The following is a 6,548-nucleotide window of genomic DNA, read 5'->3' as shown; positions in this document are numbered from 1 at the left end:
ATCAACTCTTTCCTGTGTCTTTGACAAGATTGAATTTTGCAGCACGCAAAGCTTCTGACGCCTACTGTCCCAGCACGTGATGATGCGGAAAGGAAAGAGCAGCTTTCTGGATGATTTCTCCAAGAAAAAAAAGAGAGCCAAAAGAAACACACAAAGAAACACAAATGAAATCCAACGGCTAAGCATCAATGAGAGAGAGCCAATAGCGTGAGGGTCCAGGGATTGATGCTTCTCTCTCTTTCTCTATAAATTCGTCACCAACCCAGCAGATCTCATTTACTCTCTGATCAGTACCTCTCTTCTAATCTTCGTTTTCTATCTGTTTTCTCCTGAAAAACAGTGATATTGCAGAGGTTTCAAAATGGGGTGTGAGCAAAAAGGTAACAATAATAATAATAATAAGGTTAAATTTCAACGTCCACATCTTCTCAAAACTAACCAATTTAGTCCCAAGTACACCTTAAACAGACTTAACAGACGTTATTTTCTTACTCTCTCTTCTCCTCTCTGACCCAAACCACAAATGTTTCTTCTCTCTTCTCTTCACTGACTCAAAGCTCTTTTCTCTCTCAAATCATCACTATAACCACCGAGACATAATCGGCGAGACCTACAGCAAAAGGTTGCGTAATGGGCTTTTTCTTCTTATTTTTTTTATCCGGTACGCCGCTCCGTTAGTAAGGAGTGCCATGCATGAGCTTCCTCTGGCTCGCCGATCCGATCGGTGATGTTAAGTTTTGCCAGGGATGTGGGCGAATCTCGGTGGTGAATCTTTGTTGCAAGGGTTGATTTGGTATTTTGTGGGTTGGATTTTTTTTTTTTTTTTTGAATTGGTGGTGGTGGTGGTTTTTTGTTTGTGGGTCTCATTGATTATGGGTTTGGGTTTGAGAAGAGGTGGGTTTTGTTGAATTTTCTGCTGTTTCTGGGATGGGGTTTGTGAACCTTGAGTCTGGGTTTGTGGGTATTTTCTGTGTATGTGAACCGTGGTGCGTGGGTTTAGTGGTTTGGGAGGCTGAAATTGGTTCGGTTCAGCCGTGGGTTTTTGAATTGGTTTGATTTGGGTGGCTGTGACTGTAAACCTGTGGTGGTTGGGCTCCTATTTATGGTGTTGGATTGTGGTGGGCTTTGTGACGATGGTGGTGAGGCGGTGGTTTTGGTCTCAACGAGTTTGTGGGTTGTGGTGGTGTTTTTTTCTTTTGGGTGCGATTTGAGTTCGGACTTGTGGGTTGTGTCATGAATCGGCGGCGTATATGGGTTGTGGACCTGTGGTGTTGTGGTTTGGTAGTTGGGTGTCTTGCCGTTAAAGTTTTGGTGGTGTTCATGGTGGTGGTTTGAGATAGAGTGAGAAGAGAGAAGAAACGTTTGTGCTGGTGTTTGGGTCAGAGAGTAGAAGAGAGAGAAGGGAGAGCTAAAAAATGTCGTTTGTTAAGTCTGTTTAGAGTTTAAGGTGGACTAGAGACTAAATCGGTTATTTTGAGAAGTTGTGGACTTGCTTGGTATTACAGCAAACTGTTGGTGAAATTTAACCTAATAATAATAATAATAATAATTGGATTTTTAATAATTATTTTGGTGAACTTTATTTTATTTTTGGTAACTGACTTAGATATTTTGTTATATTTTTACGGTGAAGATCTCCTCAAGTGCCAACTAGCTACTAAAAGGCGCAGATCGTATGTTGGAATGGGAGGATTTGGTAAGAAGGTAAACGTACATGAACTTTTTTTTTTTTTAATTTTTTTTTTAAGTTAAAAATGAAACTGGGGAATTTATTAAATAAAATCAGCCAATGTCGGTTAAGAGATTAGAATAAAGACTCCATCTACCACTAAAGACTCCATCTACCACTAATATGTCTACTATGATTAGCTAGGTTATGAGCAATATAGTTATTGAGTCGTCGCACATGAGAAAAAGAAATCCAATAATATGCTATACATATGATTTGTGTTCATTATTTGTATAATAATTATATCTAGAGTTTGTGACATATCCTCACTTGTGGTATTTTCTCTTTGGGTAATTTTCTTTCTTTAAAATAAACCGACTCTCCTCTCTCCCACACAGGTTCCAACCACCTCAAATGTTTTGATAGAATTTTCAAGGACTCATGCATTTACATTTTTAATTTTATGCTGGTTTGAAATTAGACTACTACCTAATCGCTATTTGCCAAATTGTAAGTAAAAGTTGTCATGTATATCTTACATTTTGCAATCTACTTTTGTTTCAAGTTAAAAGGATATATATATTACAATTATGGGCATGAGAGCATTTTTCATATCTGACTCCAATTTCAATAATTCTAATAAATTTAAATGGTAACTACCTATACTATTACAGGTATAATATTTACTTTCTATTTCTATACAATATTGTATACTATAGCGTTTATCTTTGATACTTTCAAACCCTAAAATCAGTGGTAATCATTAATTGTGTATAGATGGGATACCAGGAGAACGTATACTCACACACCAATGCATGTTCTACTTGCGTACCGTTCTAATCACGACACACATAATAAGGATTAGGTAATATATGTTGTCACAATGCGTCAATAGTTAATTTATTAGTTATATTATTGTCTTGATCGATTATAACATAGTTATTGTAATTGAAATCGCATGTTGTTTGGACACCGTACGATAATTATTTGCATTTATGATGTCTTGCAGAAAAACATATATGGCTTACAACAACGCCATTGCTATGTTTCTAAATTGTTGAGTATTACCATCTAGAGAGAGTCATGCGACAATTTGGATTGTTGCAAAGATGTCTAAAGTGACCTACTAACAATTTTGATAAATCTGTGCATTATATAAAGTTGACAAGAAAGATTGGTGTTGATTGGTGTACGCATCATGCACATTACTACCGACTTTGGAACGAGTGAGCTCAAAATATAGTTGGGGATGACAATTTTCATCTAGATGTGGACTACACAACATGGTCACTTATTTACGACACCAGAGGCGGCTGCCTATATGTTCCAGGTTATTATTTTAGCATTTTTAATACTGCACTAATATTGATAACAAATTATTATTTTAGCATTTTCAATAATATTGCACTAATAATTTTTTTTCTTTTTATGTGATAGCAAACGGAAATTAGAAATTAATAATATGTTAACTTCGGCTATTGCAAACCAAGGGAAGGCTGACCTGACTGCACAACAAGTTCTTTCGGCAATAGTAAAAGGCCTTACTCGAGTGAAGTTATCGACGAAAGCAGATATCCCTACTGAGAGGGTGACATACTTTAGGCGACGACAAAGGCACCAAGGAAGACAGGGTAGACAACGCAGAAATGATGAAGTTGGACCATCCACCTCTACCCAAGCTGGATCATCCACCTCTACCCAAGCTGGGCCATCCACATCTGCCCATAATGAGCCTACCACCTTTAATGAGTATAATTTAATTAATGTCAATGAGTATTGTATGTCTTTATATCAACATATTGAATTATCCACTTCCATAGGACAAGGATTAGAGGGTTTGTTTAGCTATGACCACTATCCCCAGTCTAGTTTAAATTATCATTCATCGCCACCTTCATTCTATTCTGGACAATACAATTATGGTCAAGATAGCCAGTTTAGTTATGAACAACCTTCCCAACCATTCTCTCATGTTGGTAATTTCTGCACGCCACTAAATACATGAGCATGTGCTTCGAACTTTGAGGAAGAGGCCTTTGTAACGGACCTTGAGGAAGATGCCTCAAATGAGGATGGTGGGGAAGATGCAGAAGATATGGAGGTGTCATCAGATAATGAAAGTGATGAAGGTGGTAATTATCAAACAGATTTTGATATTAGAACACAGCCAAGGCGCATGGGGAATAGTCCTATGCAAGCACGAAGGTATCCTCAACGAGTAAATAGGCATCCTTCATGTTGTGGAACACAACAAAAACTTCATGTACTTCATCGTGGAAATTACTAATTAATATGACCTGGCTGTTTATTAAAAATATATTAAAGTATTATCGTTTATGCATCATTGTAGCATAAAATATTATGCCTAGATAGTATACATATCATGTTATACTACTAACCGTAAGACATTTGCAAAAATAAGAAATGTGTACACTTATTTGGTATTTGAAATTAGTGCACAATTAATCTAATCATACATCTATTTAATATAATTTTCCAATCTACAGGCTCTCTTCCAAACTCTTGTAAAAGTGTCAAAAAAAAAATAAAACTTTCACCGTCTAATTTTCGTCCAAATTTACAATAGTAATTTGTGAGTTAATTTTGACCTTCAAAAAATGTGAATTTCAAAAAACTTAAAACATAAAAGTTGTAGATATTTAAGTCATGGTTCCAGCCCATCTAGTCTTAAGTCAATTGGATTTTTGAGGAGCGAGATACGTCTAAAATATTAATTAGTGCTCAAATATGATTTTTCCTCTTTAGATTGTGGCCCTTTGATTTATTTTCTTATTTAAAGCTTTCAAACATAGTAAAGGACCCAAGTACTCCATAAAAGTATATATATTTTAAGGTGTTATTGAACCCCTAAACTATAATACACAATATATATATATACACACACACATGCACACACACACAAAATAAATAAACATACACCCCAATCAAACTTGCAGTGATAGAAAATATTGTAGCATATGGAATTAGTACCAACTTGTTCTATTAAATAATACAAACTAACAATATGGTCTAACTCTTAAAAAAAAAAAAAAAAACAGTCCAACCAATCCACTGAAGTAGATTGAATACTTATGTTGGGTCATTCAGTTTGGCCACTAGTGGAGCTGGCCACTAGTGGAGCTGCCACAGTTCGAGTGGGGCATGTTCTTCTGTTATGGCCTTCTTGCCTACAGAGGCTGCACAATGGTCTTGGTTGATGCTCCGTCCTTAAATCCATTTCATCTAGAAGCCGAGTTGATCTTGGTCGACCTTTTGCACGGCGCAACTTTACATTAGGATACAAGACCGGGAAATCAGGCTCATTCCAATGTACACTGTCTGGAACCATGCGAAATCTAGGTGCATAACAAGCAACTTGTTCTTCCAAACAGTAGCAGTAGTTGATATATTGCATTGCAGAGATGCCTTGATATTTACACACGGCAATGACATGTGAGCACGAAATCTTATAAACCTGCCATTTTTGACAAATACAAGTGCTCTTCCTCAAAATTACCTCATGACGATGATTACCATTATATGCAAAGTTAGGGTTTATTGGTGTTCTGACTTTAAAGAGATCATCTTCATGACTAAACACTTTAACTGAATGTTTTGGTGCCTTTTTTTCCCATTTATTGAATTTATTCTTTGCATAGGCTGTAATGTGTTCACCGGCTGTAATCTCTGCGCGTGCCTTAGTATACCGATTGACAAAGTAGGCTACACAACGGTAGTATGTAAGTCGACTAACGCAGTTATGGGCAGATTTCTAGCACTCTTTAGAACACCGTTGAAACTTTCAGACAAATTTGTGGTCATTGCCCCATAACAATGTCCACCATCATGTACTAATGTCCACTTCTGCACTGGTAATTCCCTTAAATACTTATCACCATCTGCATTTAATTGAGTAATTCTATCTCCTGTTATTTGATACTTTCGTAGTTGATTCTCCATGCTTGCTCACATTACCATAGTCTTCAAGTTTTTATTCCCAATTTTTTGATTGAAATTGCTAGCCACATGGCGAAGGCAAAAACGATGATGCCAACGTGTTGATTCACATATAACCCGTATCGCTGACATTATACCAGGGTGGCGATCAGATATGACACATAACTCATCTCGATTAGTGACATTATTCTGAATACAACGCAAAAACCAATACCAGCTATCATCAGATTTCTCCTCCACAATGGCAAAGGCAAGTGGAAAAAGTCTATTGTCACCATCCCAAGTTGATGCAATCAATAACTTACCTCTGTACTTACCATATAGGAAAGTTCCATCTATACTAATCATTGACTTACAATGTTGAAAACCTTCAATTGATAGACCAAAAGCCCAGAACACTCTCTCAAATATGGCATAGTAGCAGGTACCGTTCTCCAAATAACCCCGTTGCCCGGGTTTGAATTAGTCAAAGCTCTCAACCATTTTGGCAATAATTGGTAAGATTTGTCCCAATCACCAAATGCTCTACCAATTGCCTTCTGTTTTGCCTCCCACACCTTAAAATTAGAAGGCCGGTATTCGTACTTATTGTAAAGACTCTGTTTAAGTGAAGAAATCCTTATGTTTGGATCATCTTTGACAATATCTCTCAACTCTTTCTCAATAATATGAATGTCTAATTGCTTGTGATCTTGTGTGAGCGTGGACTCCGTACATGTGTGTGGATCATTGTATTTCTTAACCTCAAAGAACCCATGTGTAGCTCGGAAGCATGCTCGAAGACGCCAAGAAATTTTTTTGCAACGTACAGACCAACATGCTGGATCTGACTCTTTTACACTAAATATTTGATTCCTCTTGATGTGATATTGTTTAACAGTAGCTTTAGTTCATCCTTATCAGCAAAAAACAATCCCATATA

At 36.9% G+C, this 6,548-nt stretch overlaps 1 long non-coding RNA gene across 3 annotated transcripts; it reads left to right on the top strand.

The window, feature by feature from the left end:
• The first annotated feature begins 300 nt into the window (after positions 1–300).
• On the top strand, positions 301–4,131 carry LOC142614866 (uncharacterized). Of its 3 annotated transcripts, XR_012840581.1 has the most exons (4): positions 301–380; positions 1,634–1,704; positions 2,679–2,999; positions 3,107–4,131. It is a non-coding gene; the product is annotated as an uncharacterized LOC142614866 (long non-coding RNA). The 3 variants fall into 3 exon arrangements; XR_012840580.1 differs by having other exon boundaries at positions 317–1,704; positions 3,107–4,130; XR_012840582.1 differs by having other exon boundaries at positions 324–1,704; positions 2,831–2,999; positions 3,107–4,126.
• Positions 4,132–6,548: the final 2,417 nt, after the last annotated feature.

This window comes from Castanea sativa, chromosome 11 (genome assembly GCF_040712315.1).
Source record: "Castanea sativa cultivar Marrone di Chiusa Pesio chromosome 11, ASM4071231v1".
NCBI lineage: Eukaryota > Viridiplantae > Streptophyta > Magnoliopsida > Fagales > Fagaceae > Castanea > Castanea sativa.
The sequence above is the reverse complement of the archived record's forward strand: the minus strand, read 5'-3'. Positions and strand labels throughout refer to the sequence as shown.